Consider the following 19,839-nt stretch of genomic DNA (forward strand, 5'->3'; position numbering starts at 1 on the left):
TCCGGAATATCACGTTCGACTCGACGACCGATTAATTATCGTATTTTACTTTTACCGATGGTGCATCATTTTCATGGAAAACGTTTAAATTTCCACGTGGTGCCACGTGGTGGAAAAAATGGCCACCGGTTGCTGCACGACGCTCCTTCGTCGCGTTTATTCCACCTCTTCGGCGAAACGTTCCATCCGGAACGTCGCGATCGACACGAGATCGAAATTAATTATATTCTACTTTCTCCGATGGTGGATCGTTCTTGCGCGAAAGAAAATTAAATTCATACGGCACGTGGTGAATAAATTGGCCACCAGTTGCTGCACGACGCTCCTTCGTCGCGTCTACTCCACTTTTTCGTCGAAACCTTCTGTCCGGGGGTATCGCGATCGACCCGAGATCCGATCGATCGTCTTATCCTTCCGTCCTTTTCGCGAAAGTCGTTCGAATTTCTGTGACGCGCGCGTGGAAAATACTGGCGCGAATCTTCGAGTTGGTGAGAATCTTTGGCTCGAATTTGATGATTCGTTCGTGTGGGAATCGCACGGCGAGGCGTGCGATTGTCGCGATCGCTCTTATCGCTCGCTCCACTTACGTTCCGCTTCGTTCTACCGACTACTAGTTTGCTGCATTCCCGGTTACTTTACTGGTGGTGAATCGTTAATCGACGCGAGTTACCGCCCACGAGTTGGTTACGATACGCAAGTACAGTGGAAAAAGGAGTTTAGCGAAACAGTTTCGTAAAGCTAAACGATTGGACGAATCGAAAGGAATTGGAAGTCGTTCTAAGAATTCTGTTCGAAGACAGCTTTGAGAAGGCGAACGGCGATTGAAAAAAGAAGAAATTGAAAGACGTCGAAGGAAATCGACGAACGTTCGAATTCAACGAGGCAGTTTCGAACGCCTAGAGACGATGATCGAAGGAAATTGAGAAAGATTCGTCTGTATTTTAAGATTCTGTATCAATTTGGTATAAATAGGTCGAGCAAATATTCACGGTTAATCTTTTCGATAAAGCACTACCTACAAAACCACTGCATTCTATGATTTCATTTCATCTCTGGTGTACCGTAGAATCGTTCCTTTCTCCATTATACGATCGATTAAACAACACCCTGTGTATTAAAACCAACGATTCACCTTCGTATTACTTCCGCGCGAGCTACGTGATAAAGCGCGAGACATTGAAAATGTTAGAACGCGAGAGTATCGTCGCATCCGCGTCTATATGACACGGCGTTTCGAAAGCGTTACGAACCGGCGAAATGAAATGAGAATATCGGGTCTGCGAATTAGCTGCTTTCATCGCGATAACTACGTCTGCGAGTGAACGAGCATGCCTGGCGAGTTCTGGGTAGCCAGAAAATCCTATTGAAATTTCGATCAAAGCGCGCGAGACATGACGCGATCGAAACTTCCCAGTTTTCTCCTCGCCACGTGGCTGCTCGGCACGATCGCTACTAAGTCGCGAATGAGCGACTTTCTGCAAAGCTTGCAGGAGTACGAGATCGTTTACCCTCGAGTGATCCCGAATGAGAGCGCGCGGAACAGAAGATCGACCCACGAAGACCGAGAAACTTGGCGCGAGTATCTCCACTAAGAGCCGGTGTTCCTCGAGATCAGCAACTGGACCTTAAGGACCATGGCCAACGATCGATTGATACTGTCGTCGAATTTCACCGTGAATTGGGTGCGTCAGGGTAAAACCAAGTCCGAGCGACGTAACGCCAAGGCGAACTGCGATCTTCGACAAGGCAGCTTGGAAGGAGACGCGAGTTCCTTCGTCGTCGTGACGATATGCGAAGAAGAAGTGTACGCCTTGATGTTGATCGGGCAGAGATCGTTCTTCGTTCAGCCGCTGACGAATGGCCAGCATGTGATGTTTCAGCCGAAAAACGAAAAGTGGTGGTCGATCAGGAATAATTCGAGCTTCGTGTCTGTGAATCCGGAAAATCCTGCAGGTGAGAAGGATCGTTATCGCGATGGCTTTTCATCTTTCGTTAGACGGTTGGATGTAGGTGATTGGTTGATCGATTTATCGACTTCCTTGCCAATTATGTTATAAGCTTCTTACTTTGCGATCCGCCGTTAATTGCTTCTTCTATTCTAAAATTGACTCTGATCGTGATACTGTAAGAACTGATAGCGTCGATATTATAATACCATACATAGAGTATGAGAGTAATCGTAGTACAAACGAATATATATATATATATATGTCGGGTCGGCGTTAAGATTTGAGTTAGGATTGAGGGCGTGGAACGAATCCCTATTGGCGCTAGACGTGATCATTATGCAATAAAGGAGATATTTACTAGTGCAAATATGACTATGATGGAATTGGACAAGTAATCGGATAATTAGGTACTCGAGAAGCTAATGACAATGATCCTGGGCTCACTAACGAATCCGCGGTCAAGGGGATGAAGAAAAAGTATAGGATAAAACGTTCTCATTTTCGACTTGGAGAATCGAGTCTGAAAATTTATCAAGTATACTCGAACTGTATCTGAATATCGGTTCGAATAATAAATTTATTTAATTATATAATTAATTTATTACAAAGGAAATACAATCTGGATGTGAATGTTAAATGGAAACAAATTTTGCTAAGTTGAAAATCGATCGTATCGTAATTACCACGACTCGTTGTTTACAGATTAAAAATCTGTTTTACGAATACGAGGAGCTATATATCTACTATTATTAATCAATTTTTATGAAAAATTTCGTACGATGCGCGGATAAATTCTAATTTGATAAATTGTTGGAAACGTGGAAAATTGAATGCAATAAAATTACGTGGCACGGTTTACACGGTTGCAACTTTATGACCCACTTAGGTCAAGTAGCAATGAAATTTATTGCATATATCGGAAATTCAAGGCACGTAATTGGCAGTTTATAAACAAATTATTTGTTCTCTTAATTAAATTGCCCGCGTCGAAATCTGTGAAACGTTTTTGTATCGAAATCGAAGAATCCAACATCGCGATCCTATGAATCGAAGAATGAGACGTAAATATTCGAAGTATGGTTGAGAAACGATAGAAAATTCCGAGTGTTACGCTGTATTTCTCGTTCGATTTAAATCGAAATTTTAATGAGGAACAGCGCCGATTGATATTTAAAAGTGAAACGGTTAAGAGCAACGATACAGGTTTTGTTAAAAGCAATTGGTCTATTTACCTCGCTGTTTAAACGGGTTTGTTTGACGTTACTTTGATCAATTTCCATTGACACTTTTATAGATAGCATTCTTTTTTACGGATGGAAAGCCGTCTGATGGAAATTTGTCTGAAATGTCCGTCGTAAAATTGCATTTTCGCGGGCAACAGAAAACAATGGAATTTTGTACAAAAGCGCAATACTTTAATTAGCGCAAAATTCCATTTTCCCCGCTGGGAAATTGAATTTTCTATTAAAGCGTGATACGTTTAATCAGCGGTGGCGTAAATTCAACAAACTAACAACTGGAATATTGACTTGTCACAATTTTGTGACACCGTATATGTCGTTGATACGTTCCAGTCTGGTCGTATTTACAATTTCAGAAATTTTGCAACTATTTTTTCATTTTATCCGTAACGAGAATAGCGAAGATAAGACAGGCAAACGTGGTAAAACGTTGATAATTCGGTTACAGGGAAATCGAATAAATTTGAAGTTGTAGAAAGTAAGAGAAAGTCGAAACGAAGCAAACGCGATTCCTTAAGCCACGATGTTCAGGGATTTTATAATCTTTCCGGTGACGTCTTCGACGTGGAATATCCAAAAGCTGAGAAATTGATTCTATACGATGAAAAAGACGATGTCTCCACAGAATACAACGATACAATGGTGGAAGAATTATCGATCGACGTAAATCCTGTTGAGAAATGCTCAGTTGGTATGACCGCTAGTTACTAAAAGGTTACTAGGGTTGTGTTGGTACGACTCCTAACGACGCTCTTTTGTCATAGGAGTCGACCACGCCTTAATTGCTAAGACGCATTGGGAGAGTTTAGACGTTTGCTGTGTGATTTGGTGTTTTGTATAAGAGAGAAAATAAAAGGTGTGATAACCAATCCGAGTGGATCCGAGATTGATTATCAACTCCAACCTATATAAAATAACAAATCCCGAGGAAATTGGATACTTCTCTGGTCCTAAATGGCAAAGGAACAGATTATCAAGTAAGTCAAATATTTTTCCAAATGCCATTCTTGTACAATCGTTGCTTTTCTACTTACCACGTACAATATAGCGGTTAATAAATTAACGAATCATCGAATATTACTGAAAGAAAGAAATTGTACTGATATTCCAATCTATCGTGTACAAAAGTAATAATAACAGCATGTAATATAAGAATAGCTTACCTTCAGCCTTAAAAGGAACTCGGTTTACAATTATTCTCCCTATTGCGTTCCACTCTCGCTTGATCTTCTACACGTTCATCTATATTTCGCTGTTTTTAATTTATTTTATTATTCCCTGTCTATTACACATATGTATATTGTCCATTGCACGAATCTTTATCTATCTTGCCTAATTTAATGTAAAAAAATAGAAAAATAGACAAATTTGCTGGAGGAATACGTTTACCAAAATTTGTCAAGAATTTTAAAGAAATTTGCAGGATGAAATTCACGGTGATACCGAATTGATATTTTTGAAATTATACTTTTGAAATAATTATTTATATCATAATAATTATTCCACGAATACTTGCTCGTAGATATTAATTTATGCTTTTAATAATCATGCGTTTAAGCTATCAAGTCGAGTCGAGTAGACTTTCTAATTTCGTGGAAGATAAGTCGATTTCTAAGATAAGTCATTTCTAGAGAAAAGACCAACTGCTAAGGATTCGCCGCCACGATGGCTAGAGCTTGGAATAGCTGCTGATTACTCCGTGGTAGATTTTCATGGAATTCGAATACAGCAATATATCTTGGCTCTTTTAAACATCGTAAGTAATACCAAACGAAATTCTGTTATTATACTTAGATATAGAATACCTCCTCCTACATATGTACGCGAGCAGCCGGGAAACATAGGGCAGAGTTATGCGTATCTCTGTATTTTCAAGGTACGCTACTTGCTTTCAAACATCTCGATCGTATATTCGGATGGAAGCTCTGTATTTTCTGTTGACACTGTTCAAAGCTTGCACGTATCTTTTAAAAAGTTCAGCGAATAATTTATCCGTAATGGAATTTTGTAATCGATTAATTTCAGCCATTCGGTAATTGGTTTTCCAATGCTGTTGAGATTAATAACGTACATTTCCTAAGATAAATATAACGAATAAAATTAATTTTTTAGGAAAATTATATAAGATACGATGTATTTACGAGAGTTTTGAATAATAATTTATTTGTAAGGCTGTAATACTGTTTTAACGCCTGTTACATTTTCGTACGTATTTTAATCCTAGGTCAGTGCAATTTACATGGACCCATCGCTCGAATCCAACATGATTCTAGTGATCGTACGAATGATTTTATACGCGGAAAAACGAGACGTTATGGTAAGCGATTTCCATTAAATTAAATCATTTAACTAAAGTAGTAACTATCTGAGATACGCATATGCGAGTGTCAATTATTTTATTTTCTACTTATCTGTACAGTGTATGGTATATAAATTATATAGGTCAAAATATCTGCGCATGACGTTTTAGGTCGATAAAATGCAACGAGTTCCATTTTGTTAAATTGGACAACCGTGAACGATCCCTTGGAAACAAATTTCCAAACAAACAATTTTCACGGATCATTGACAAACCTCGCATTTATCGTGTATCCGAAATATCTGTATAATCGACTATTAAACCTTTTTCATCTCTTAAGAATCTTAATTTAATGTTATAGACCTATGATAATATCATTGATATACGACACTTGCGATTCCTTTTACTTTTCTATTTCTGCTATTCTTCTCTGCTGTCGAATCAACATTTCAACATTTTTCAGGAAGATTAAAATACTAATAGCGTTACAAGTTACATTTGATTACAATCAACAACACGATTACTTGCACATATATTTATTATCATTGACGAATATTTATATATAGTATATAATGCATGATGTAATAATAAATATAATATTTTCGTAATATTTGCTAGCTTTTATTAAGAAAATATTAAACGTTGTCGTAGGTCCGCCGTGGTGATGCCAGACGATCTCTCGAGAACGTGAACAAATGGAACAGAAAGATGCTGTCCTCGAAGGACGTAAATCACGATGTTGCTGTATGGTTGACGCGATTGGATATAGGAGGTCCTTCGAGATCGTGCGCGTTAAATCGAGACGAAGGCTTGACCAGCGCCTTTATCATCGCTCACGAAGTAGCACACATGTGAGTGTCCCACATGTTGAGATATCGTTGGTAAACTGAAATATTTATAACTGGCCTGGGTATTTACGCAGAGACCGTGTGTTATTTATTTATGCAAATACGTACTTGTACGAGAATAATTTGAAAAATGAAATCTCCATAGGAGAACTTATTATCTTTACCGAATATCACAACGAGTACTGTACTTTGAATCTGCCATAGATTTTTGCGTATTATGTGCGTTCTTGCATTCCTCCTTCCACCTACGATGGCTCTTAAACAAGAAACGATATCGTAACGAGAAATACAACCTAGCTGAGCGTCCACTTTGGTTCCACTAGTGTTGTCCCATACAACTTTGTGTTTGACCTCGCTATTAGGGGACTTTTTATCCAACGTTTCCTTCACCGCCTTCACTACCTTCGATTTATCGAACTTGAGACTTAAACTGGCCGTTACTAAATCTTCCGGCTTCTTCGACATCGGTTGGTGTCTCTTCGTGAACCAATTCGACGGTGCCATAAAGGTCGAAATAGCGGCTTTCGAGGATCCGCTAAGCTTACTTTTAGCTCCGTGCAATGTCGACACGTCGAAGCTATTGGAACGGAAGCTCTTCGATCGACTTCCTTTCTGTTCGGTCGTTTTTCCGGGCCAGTTTGATTTGCTATCGTCCCGCGAACTCGGCGCTTCCTCGCCGCATCGGTTGATTTCCGTCGCGGAAGACGCTAACGAGCTTAGGATCGATATCAGATCCGTATTAGAGCAGACAATGCCCGCAGCACCGGAAACGGATGCACTCGCGGCTCTTGGCAGTTCCGAGACGCGCTTTCGGAGAGAAGACGTCGGCGAAACCGACGGAGTAGGCATTTCAGAGAATCGTTGTTTCGGCTGTTGAGTGTAACGTTGAGCGGAACTGTTACCCTCCAGCGGCTGTATTTCGTACACTTGCTCCGTCGACGTCCTGTACATCCTTAAGCGCACCTGGCAAACGGATTGCTTTTATTCGAAAGACAGTTTCTCTTTTATCATAATTCGTGCGTTATGATACATGTTTCGATGATTGAGCCGTTAAGCGTGACAAAGCGATGGAATTGTTTTGCACAGAAATTCTTCAACACGTTGAGTGTTTAGGTGTTTAGGTGTTTAGGTGTTTAGGTACGCAAATAGACTAGAATATTTTGCAAGAATGAAATGTCTTGGTATGGTACGCTTTAATCTATCTATCCAAGTCAAAATAAGTATAAAAATCGCGTGGCAATCAACATATTTAAAAAAAAAAAAAGAAAAAGAAAAGGAGAAACAGATGCTTCTGATTGTTTAGTGCATTTTCATAAAATCTTCTAAATGTTTAATTCTCATAGAATAAAAGGGAGAGCATACGTTTGAATCTCAGCAGATTTTATTAATTCTTTCAAACCATAAATATAATATGCGTATTACATCAACTTTAGTTCATACATGTAACAACATATTATTCTGCACGTAACAGTTACATTTAATGAAACATTTATTTATCCAGTAAATCCATATTCTCTATTAAACGTTCGTTTATTAATAAAACTACCATAATCGTCCACGCATTGTTCGCTTCCTTAATTATTTTTCAAAGTATAACGATAATCAATGATGCAACAGAAATATCACGTAACATCCCAACAATCTTACATGAGATTTTAGCTGTTTTTACTATACAAATTAAGTCATTATTAAAATAAGTCATTATAATAATATATATATGTCGGAGATGAAAGAATACCGGAACGTTCCCTTTGGAACTTTGGGAAGACCCCTAGTATTGAAATTTAGATTTCACCATAGCCATATTAAGAAACTGTTGTCATTCGATCCGACTGTATTTATTTGAGATTTATGATAGTGAGCTCGGGCTCGAGGCGACAATCAGTCGCCGAACGTAGCCGCGGTCAAAGGGATGAACGTTTTGTCTAACAAAGGCATGAAGTAATTCTATAGCTCTTCTTAAAAGAAATACTTGGGACAGGGCACGACGGTAAACGTTTCAATGGTTTCTGCCCCGTGGCTCGCCACACGCAGACTTTGTCCTTCGGGTAAGATGATTGCCAGATGCCAACGCATCTTCACAGTATATGTTTAGCTGGGCGAGGACCGGCTACGAATATTAAGTTTCAATTATACAAAGTCTTTCAAATAGACAAATAGCCTGTGCCCCAACTACGGGAAGATAAGAGAAATCTATCCTTCCACGAACGACGCTTCCCGCTAGCAACTTTTTCCAAGGACAGCTAATATCTTTCTCTAACCACCAACATGGAAATTGACCAATTAACAGCAACTTCAATTTCCCTCACCCTTCGAACGAAGACTTTTCTCCGCGAATCCGATGATCTCTTGGGACTCTCATGATCGTGCCCTTAGGCACACCCATCATAGATTTCTTCGACAGCGTCACCGCGACGGAGAGCCACTCTCTCTAGTGCCATCTCATCGGCAATCGACCTGTCTTTCGTATACGTAATAATTGCCCCTTGCTCTAACATACAGTGTAACTTAGACGCTAACGAAGGGTAAAGTTCGTCATCCCGTTGACCGCGGATTCGTTATTGAGCCTAGGATCATTGTCATTTGCTTCTCGAGTATCTAATTATCGCGATTACTTGTCCAATTCCATCATAGTCATATTTGCACTAGTAAATATCTCCTCTATTGCATAACGATCACGTCTAGCGCCAATAGGGATTCGTTTCACGCCCTTAAACCTAACTCTAATGTTAACGCCAACCCGACATATATATATATATATATATATATATACATAAATATATATATTTTATACATACATACATATATCAATTTTTATACACACAATTATACATATTCATTTTCATTTAATATTTTCATTTAATAATTTAATATACCTTCGTCCCGCAAAGGCAAATAAATTCACGCATAACATTTCTCTTCAGCGGCATTGTTCTAGGATTGTATTTGTTGAAAGAAGGATAGCATTAAGCGCTGGAATAAAGAATGACGAATCGTTATTCTTTAACCATCGTACTTAGACTCATATTTATTGAGCTACTTGTATTTTAATCGAAGTCTAATATCCTCCATCTGTAGGCGTAAATATTACTGCCGTTGTTAATGTCATTTTAAGTTTTACTACTGGAAAGGACATTTAAGTTTGAAGGCAGGCAAGTCTACTGTTCTTAAAGCTGACATTTAGACATCTAAGATTTTTTGTGTCTTTATTGACAAAAATATATTTGACTTTGCATATCTAAAATAAAGGATTTGCGTTATCTAAAATAAATAGATCATCTTTCTTTAGAAAATTCAATGTGGTGAAATTAGAATATGAGATAAAAGAAATACTATGCATACTTATTGTTCTTCTTAAAAATTAAAGGAATACTCATAATCCTAAAACATCCTTTCTATGTTGTACTAGATATATATACAATTAAAATGTGTAATAATGTGAATGATAAACTAGTTCGAATAATTATTTTGCTTAAACGTAAGTTAATTGAAATCAGATGAATGTTATACACGCATTATACCGTGCATTATGAACTATTGATTGATTGATGCTCATATTTAATTATTAACGAGAAAATTAGAAAAATAAGATTGAATTTAATCTGTCCTTCTTATATTTATTAAGATGAGTTCTGGGGCTTGAAACACTCGAGATTAGAAATTTTGATTAATGTTTCACATTATGACTGGACGCTTGTTGTAATATCTTTTGTACGAGATACACTATACATACACAAGATCAAAATGGAATTTCGAAACGGTCGTATCGTTCAACAAAAATCTCTTTTATCTTTGATCCTCTTCATAAAAATGCAATTCTCCTTTACAGAACATCATATAACATTTATTGTACGATATATTGTTCAATTATATTTCGAAATTTTCAGCTTCGAATCTTTGTTTAATTATACTGTAGAATTAAATATCATGCGTTATTTAAATATAAAGATAGACTAAACTTTTGTCCACATTTATTAAAGCTGTATCAACTGAGATGTTTAAATTTGCGAAATTTCATGGACTTTTATATTTAATTTTTCATCATGAATCCCGCTTTGCGATACAATACATATTAGATTTATAATATCTTAAATTTACAGTACCAATGCTGATTTCATCTGAAACTATTTGTTTGCAAATGATATCTTTCTTCGTTGGAATTACCCTTCACTTGTAAATTAATAATTATTAACATTGAACAGTATTGTTAAACTTCAATAAAAATAGGATCGATAACTAAATGTTAGTTAAAGAAACTTCCTATTACAGGTATAACAAATCATATTGAATTTTGTTTAGAAAACAATAATAAAAATGGGTGTCTTTTTGTGAAAATAATTTACAGCATATCACTCGACTTATTCATATAAGAGACATTAGTTTGTTTAAATACCCTGTTGCACCCTTTTATTCATTTTCAACCCAATTTTTTCACAACATTAAAAAATATTTTAAGCCTGAAGAAAAACATGAAAAACTTCTTATTAGCATGATTTCATGCTAAACATCCTCTTAAGATATTATAAATCTTTCTTGTTTACTAAAACCAGAGCCTAACTGAAATATACGAGTATCGCAACAGGATTAATCGTAATACATGATTAAATACAAGCAATATGTAAGCTATATTTTTACTTTTTACTTCAGAAATAAATATTTCACCAGCATCGTCTTTAGCTTAAGGAAAATAAACTTGTGAAATTTAATTTAAAGCTTCGTAAAACATGGAAATGTTGCAGGATAACAAATCAGAAAAGATATATTAAATAAATCACAGTTCAGGTATCTATAACATGTGATTCTCTTAACAAATCTGTTTCATTCATCAAGCAACTGCAAAATTTCCGTAAAATCAGAAGCGGTTTCACAAATTATAGGCATTCGTAAACATGATAGATAAGAGTTAGTATCGCGGCGTTTTAGAGTATCTATGAGCGTAATATGGAAAGTAAAAAGATGTATAATAAAAATAGTTCACTTTCCAAGCTATCACTAACATTGTAACGAATTATTATACATATAACGGCTCACGAAAGTACTCGGACGCTTACAGAAACTTTCCATGAATATTTTGTTGAAGCTTTTCATGAATTTCAAGATGCATTAGGCTGTCTCAAAAGTTTCTTTCGTTTTGTTCTATTACTACAAAATAGATCATACATAAATCGATAGAATAATATAAAACAAAAAGTGTCGTGCATCTATTATTTCCTTATGAAACGAAAGAAGCTTTTGAAACAAATGTAAATAGGAATTATAAGATGCTTATTGATTACCATCGGTATTTGGACAGTTAATTATGTATTGTATAAATAAGTCACAATATTTTTAGTAGGAGCATTTTTACCCCTAATCAATCATATGTTTAAAAATACTCTTTACATTGTACATTAGTTTTTTGCTATGTGTACGTCTGCAATAAGCATCTTCTAGCTTCCATATATATATTTCCAAATTAGTCTCAATTTTTACCGGTGTAATCATGATAGACACGTCTCGTTACATTGAAGTGAAGTGAAGAAAAACACTAACACACATAATATATATTCGCAAAAATCTTCTATCTAATATTTTCGTCAACTACTGTATACACATTTATTAGATATTTGTGTGAGATTAAAATCGACAGATACGATAAAAGAATATTGTAGAGGTATAACAATAAGAAAATACAAGGAAAGTATAGCTCGTTAATTTGAATTACACCAGATTGTCAGTCATCTATTAGGTCGTGTTAATCTCTGAATAAATTCTTAAATAAATAAGTGTTAATAAAGATAAAGATAAAGAAGTGTTAATTAAACTAGAGACACTTAACATTTATTAGCATTTGTTCTTCCCCATTACTTCTTGAATAGGTCCTTTAGGGAAGAACAGAGAGACGGTTCGCTGGATTCCGTCTGATTCCGATTTTGATTCTTGGTATTTGAAAACCAATTTGTCACTTTGCCTGACATTGGTTTGTTCGGAGATACCGAGGGCTTTCCGCTCGACCCGGAAGCCCCCGTATCGTTTCCCTTTTCCGCCGTTAACATCTTCTCAATTGCGCTACCAAATACCTACGGACAAAATTGTTCTTATAAATTTATGAATATTATGTATTTACGTATTTGAATGAAAATTTTTATGAAACGAGATTTCGCGTTAAAATACGTAATAGTAAATACGATAATTTACACGTTCTTTTTACCAAGATGAAAATGTACATGTAAATTTACTTGATGTATATGTAAATAGAAATATTTATATGTAATATTTATATGCTTGTATTTAAAATATTTTCATGCTTAAAGAATAAAGGTCATAATGTTATAAATATTTAAATCCTTGCACCTCTCCTTTATCGCGTAAGAAAGAGAAACTAAAGGTTTCACTCCAGAGAATGAGCTTCGTTCTAAAACAAATCAAATAACATATATTTAAGTATTTAACTGTTATTTAATATTCCTAATATTCAAAATAATATTTAACATTTCTATATTATTAATATAGATGAGAAGTCGATAAGATAGTTTACAATCATTAAGTACAGTATCGCAGATCCACCATCAGAGGTCAGTAATATTAAAATAAAATTCATGTTGGATTAAAAGTGTGGTTAAGTTGGGGCTAACCCCAAATTTGCAAATTTTGACCTAAGTCAAAAAGTGGCCATTTTTGCACCTCCTCGCGAACGAAAAATTCTTGTGCGACGTTTAAGAGAATTTATCAAAAAAAAAAACAAAGAATTATTAGCATTTATACGAAATGTGACATGGAAGTTGAAAAAGATGAGTGTAGAGATGAAAAAATTAAGCAGAGGTCAAACTTACGCGCTACACTTGATCTTCATTTTCTTTAAATTTTGATCCAGCTGATAAATCAGTAATTAAACCAAAGGAACTAAGTTTGAAATCAAGCGAATCTGAAATACTATCAGACTGTTGCTACTGGAGAACAATAGCCATCTTGTACTTCGTACTTGCTCGATTCCAAACTCTAATCGATATACCAACAGAATTTACCAGCAAAATAATTATTCAGAGATTCTGTCGGTAAAACAATTGAAGTTTAAAATCGAACGAATCCGAATTACTGCGAGATCGTTGGTGACTATTGTTCTCGTAGCAACAAACTGATGGTACTTCAGATTCGTTTGATTTCAAACTACAATTGATTTATCAATAGAGTTGTCGAAGAATTATTTTGTCGATATCGGTGTAGAACAATAGTCAACAACGATCTCGCTGTACTTCATATTTCCTCTATTACAAACGTCGATTCATTTACCAGCAGAGCATCTGAAGAATTATTTCACATGGATCATGTAGAAAAAAAACGAACACGAAAATGGAACTGTAATAACATTTTTTATTCCTTGCTGAGAGCCGTTCTTAAACATTTTTCCCTTCGCAAGAAGATCGGAAAATAACCACTTTTGACGCTCTGTTTTCATCCCATATGAATTTTATCTTTAATATTACCGATTGATAATAATGTCACTGCGATATTGTCCGCAATGATCGCAAATTATCTTCTCCACGTTTCACCTATATCGATAATACAGAATATCAAACAACAATTATTTAATTTCACGTTGTTGTTGACTTTATTAATTTTTACGATAAAGTGCATTCTCTGGAAGAGATTTTACGATTTACGATTTTCTTTTTCATTCCCCCTTTCACCTACGATGGCTCTTAAACAAGAAACGATATCGTAACGAGAAATACAACTTACCTGAGCGTCCACTTTGGTTCCACTAGTGTTGTCCCATACGACTTTGTGTTTGACCTCGCTATTAGGGGACTTTTTACCCAACGTTTCCTTCACCGCCTTCACTACCTTCGATTTATCGAACTTGAGACTTAAACTGGCCGTTACTAAATCTTCCGGCTTCTTCGACATCGGTTGGTGTCTCTTCGTGAACCAATTCGACGGTGCCATAAAGGTCGAAATAGCGGCTTTCGAGGATCCGCTAAGCTTACTTTTAGCTCCGTGCAATGTCGACACGTCGAAGCTGTTGGAACGGAAGCTCTTCGATCGACTTCCTTTCTGTTCGGTCGTTTTTCCGGGCCAGTTTGAAGAAATTCCCTTCAGATCTCCGGTTACCGTTATCCACTTCATATATAGAGTTTGAAATCTTTCTCAAAATTTTGAAAGGTCCTTTCCTAATTTCTTCCAGCTTATTTCTATTCATTCTGTTTCCGTTGTGGGTGAAGACCGTATCACCAATTTTAAACTCGTGTTCTCGTCTTTTTTTGTCATATTTTTGTTTGTTGATTTCGAAATTTCTTGCTGAGATTTTAAATGCTTCTTCTCTGTCTCTTTTTAAGTTTATCTTCTTCTCTGTTATTCCCTTAGAGATGATTTCGATCATTTTCCCATACAGTAAGTGATTTGGGGCAAATCCCGTTACACTGTGTCTGGTGTGATTGTATTCTTCTACGCTTTTTTCTGCGATCTTTGTCCAGTTTCTTTTTTTTTTCGAATTGATCTTGCATCTGATTCTGTTTACTAATGTTTGATTTACCCTCTCGTTTAGTCCATTGGAGGATGGACAGTCTGTCGAGGTGAAAATTAATTTAATGTTTTTCTCTCTCGCGTACTCTTGAATTTCCTTGGATGTCATCGCTGGGTATCGGTCTGCAAGGATAATTTTTATGGAGTCAGTTTCTCCTGTCGAGTTTATAAGTTTTATGATATCTTCCGCGCGTTGTGTTTTCGATGTGGACATAAAAACAGCCCTTGAAAAGTGATTTATGAGTATATGCATATACTTCTTTGGTGAGTTGTTGTTGGAAAAACCTCGGACCGTATCGAATGACATTATTTCAAACGGTTTCCTCGCTGGTCCTAGTCTCCACATAAGCCCGATCGGTCTTCTCGTTCTGCTTTTATTCCTAATGCAGGTTTCGCATTGTTTGCAGAATTTGTCGACAATTCGGTCCATATTTTTGAAATAATAAAAGGGTCGGATTTTTTTCAATATGTGATTCCTTCCAACATGGCCAAAGAAATCATGCACCGTCTTTATGATATGCTCGCCTAAACTAAACTCTTGTGAGACGAATATACGTTGGCGTCCTTTAATATTTTTAAAAAAAATCTCTGATTTTTTTATAAGGTCTTTCGTATTTTTAATATCTTCTCTGTTTTCTTTCTGATCTCGGATTATGTCTTGTTTTTTTATAATATTCGCTACTTTCAAAACCTCTTCTTCGTTCTCAAAACTTTCTAAGACGGGGTTCCTGGATAGTGCGACTGCCTCTATGTTGTGTTTTCCTGGTGAGTAGATGATTTTGAAGTCGTACTGCGATAAGTAGTGCATCAGGTCTCCTAAAGTTTCATCGGTTCTTGCTTTGATTCTCATTGATTCCAACGGTTTATGGTCTGAAAGGACAGTGAAGTATCTACCGATTAACCAATGCTGCCAGTACTGAATCGCCTCTTTGACCAGAACGCCGAATTAATGTCAAACGTTGAGAAGAAATGGCAATTTCCCGCTTTGACTATGATATCTTCAATTCTTGGGAATGGTTGTGGTTCCGGAACTACAATTTTGTTTATCTCTCTGAAATCAATACATAGTCTATCTCTACGATTCGACTCTTTTTTAAAGGCTAGTGTCACTGGTGCTGCAAATGGTGAACTTGATTCCTCTATGAGATCGTGTTCTAGTAGTTTCGTAATCTGGAATTCTATTTCTCTCTGATCTGGAATGCTACATCTGTATGGTTTCTTTGATATGTATTTATTTTCGATTAGCTTAATAGAAGCTTCTTGTGATTTCCTGGTTCCCACATTGTGTTTAGCAAATACATCTCTCTATAAGTTGGCTTACCTCTATTTTTTGTAGGTTATTTAGGTGTTCTAGGTTGTCCATAGGCTTACCCGTCTCCTTGTGTTCGGTAACGTTTACCTTTCTTCTCTGGTTATTTCTTCTTTCTTCTTTTCTATTAAATATTACTTCCTCTTTGTCGTCTACTTTTTGGCTAACCCTCAAATTCTCGTCTTGTCTTAGTTTGAATTCCCTTATGGCGTCCAGCCCTAAGATGAGATCATATGTGAAGTTATTATTGCGTACTATATACACATCTATCTCTTTCTCTATCTTGTTTATCCTCATTTTTAGTCTTGCCCGGCTACTCGTGAAGTCTTCCCCATTGATGGTTTTGAACATGCTCTTGTCTTCTTTTATCTGATCAATGATACTTTGATCGATAAAACTTGCATTCGCTCCCGTAAACACCTTTAATCTCTTTTTGATCGTTGACTTTAACTCGCAGTTTTATCAATGGTTCGTACTTCTCCGGGCATTTTAGTGTTTTTCTTCCTTCCCATCCGATGTTCCTGCTATTTCATTTTCTGATGTGAGCGCCTCCAGTGAATTTATTTGTTTGGGTTTGGATTTGAAGGAACTGAGAAAGCTACAAACTGGATATCAGTGTATGAAGAGGAATGCAAAAAATACAAAATAAAAAGCGATGAGGAAAAAGTCAAAGGTTTGAGAAAGTACCTAGGAAAAACAGCAAAAACGAGGTACCAAACAAATCTACTGAAATCTGGAGGACACAACTGGGAACTTTGGTTTCGGAAACAAACACTCCACGATAGAGCAAATGTACAGGCTTATAAACGAAATAATAGTAGCACTAGAAAACAAGGAATACTGCACAGCCCTCTTTATAGACATAGGGAAAGCATTCGATAAAATTAACCATGAAAGTCTACTACAAACAATTAGGAAATAATTCCCGGAGCAAATACACCAATTAATAAAATCCTATCTAAGCAGCAGAACCTTCGTAATAAAAATCAAGGACACACATTCTCAAGTTAAAGACATCAAGGCCGGGGTACCACAAGGAAGCGTCCTAGGCCCAATACTATACACATTATACACGGCGAACATACCAACAACTACCAACAGCACAGTATTGACATTCGCGGACGACACAGCTATACTAGTCAGGCATACTAACCCAGAAACGGCAGTCAAAATACTACAAGAACATATCATAAAAATAGAAAATTGGCTACAAGAAAAACAAATAAAAGCGAACCCCAATAAATGCAACCATATTACATTCACGCTACGAAAAAAGATACCACCAAACATCCTATTGAACGGCACGCATATAACGCAAACAAAGCATGTCAAATACCTAGGACTCCACTTAGATACACAACTCACATGGAAACTACACATCAAATCAATAGTAGAAAAAATACAGAAAACAAGGAGACAAATGCATTGGCTAACAAGCCGAAAATCCAAACTAAACATAGAAAATAAATTAAAAATATATAAAACGATCATAAAACCAATTTGGACGTAAGGAATACCATTATGGGGGACGGCAGCAATGAGCCATATAAACAAAATAGAGGTAATACAGGCTAAAATCCTCAGAACAATAGTAAACGGACCTTGGTACGTCAGAAACGAAGATATACGGAGGGACCTGGGAATGCCAACGGTCAAGGAAGAAATTAGCAGATACTCCGAGAAATACAAATCAAGAATAGCAACACACCCAAACCGGCTAGCTGCGGAAACATACAAAACCATAAACATGGACAGAAGGCTAAAAAGGAAGCACCCAGCAGACCTTATAAAGGACATAACCTAACAAACACGAGGATGGTACCCCGCTGGGGGTAGCCACCAACATGCTAATTTAACCGTTAAAAAATTCCACCAAATGTCCAAATTGGACAAATTGTGAATTTTAATAAATAAATTAAAAAAAAAACTGTACGCGTTAACAAAATAGTTCCAACTTACTTGAAAATAGTTGCTTGATTCAAGCAACTGTACGCGTTAACAAAATAGCTTCAAGTTATTTGAAAATACTTGCTCCACTCAACTGCACACATTAATAAAATAGTTTCAAGTTACTTGAAAATAGTTGCTTGATTGAGGTAACTTGACCAATCTGAATCGTCATAAAAACTTGGAAGGATATTTCAGGCAAAATTACAGGTTCACATTGGCAAAATGATTTTAACTTACTTGAAAATAGTTGCTTGATTCAAGCAACTGTACACGTTAACAAAATAGTTTCAAGTAACTTGAAAATAGTTGCTTGATTCAGGTAACTTGAGCAATCTGAATCATCATAAAAACTTGGAAGGATATTTCAAGCAAAATTACAGATTCACATTGGTAAAATAATAGGTTCACATTGACAAAATGGTTTCGAATTGCTTGAATTCAAATCGTTTGACGAAGCAACATGACTAATCTGAATAGTTTAATTGTCATCTTTATCCAAGACTCGCATAGTCAATCGAGCCATTCGGAAATCACATTGACCAACTCCAAAATTGAAAAGTAGAGAAAAGTAATTACAAGTATCGCAAGTGGTGAGACAATATGCGATAAAAATGAAAAGATGAGCGTGGCATTAAGCTCTAAGGAACTAGAGGTTTTGTGAGAATCAATCGTGTACTTGGACGATGAAATTGCGAAATTGTGAGATTGTCCAAAGATGAAGTTGGTCAATTTGACTTTCGCCAGGCTCGATCGTCACTACGACAGTTCTCGCGTATCGAAACTATCTTGATGTTTGTGTGGACAGGTGAGACGAATGAGCGATCGTGGCGGAGAAGGATCGGGACATTCGGTCGTTACGATGGAAACAGAGTTACCGACTTTGTTTGGCCGTCGCGAATCAGTCGCCTGTTTTCCTTTTGGAGGCGTGACGAGGATATTACCAAATCGTCGAGAGCCAGCGTCCAGAATGTCCGCACCACCGAGCGGTAGAGGAAATACGCACTATCTTCGGTTGGACATTATGGACGACATCGCATACCTAAGAGCGAGGGAGGTAAGGATCTTTCGTTTATTTTTGTTGAAGTGATCACCACTTCTAGGAAAACTCCACATCTGGTCTTTTTAGCTTTCTCAAGCGCTGAAGCCATCGACAGCATATAGACAAAGGAATAGCAGGGAGGCAGACCCAATACGGTAGACAGGCGACTCTATGAACGTTCTAAGAGAACGGATCTCCTTCGGCGTAAATGGCGCTCCTGATCGGCGAACGGCTGCAATATCCTAAATCTTTCTTTTCGACGGTTTCCTCGTCGATCGAAAAAAACTATTCGTCGAAGTGGACTATCTGTGGCTGATCTATTACGGTAGAAAGTGAAAAAGAATAAACGAAAGATCCTTACCTCCCTCGCTCTTAGGTATGCGATGTCGTCCATAATGTCCAACCGAAGATAGTGCGTATTTCCTCTACCGCTCGGTGGTGCGGACATTCTGGACGCTGGGTCTCGACGATTTGGTAATATTCTCGTCACGCCTCCAAAAGGAAAACAGGCGACTGATTCGCGACGGCCAAACAAAGTCGGTAACACTGATTCCATCGTAACGACCGAATGTCCTGATCCTTCTCCGCCACGATCGCTCATTCGTCTCACCTGTCCACACAAACATCAAGATAGTTTCGATACGCGAGAACTGTCGTAGTGACGATCGAGCCTGGCGAAAGTCAAATTGACCAACTTCATCT

The sequence above is a fragment of the Bombus affinis genome, unplaced genomic scaffold (assembly GCF_024516045.1).
Source record: "Bombus affinis isolate iyBomAffi1 unplaced genomic scaffold, iyBomAffi1.2 ctg00000059.1, whole genome shotgun sequence".
NCBI classification, from domain to species: Eukaryota; Metazoa; Arthropoda; class Insecta; order Hymenoptera; family Apidae; genus Bombus; species Bombus affinis.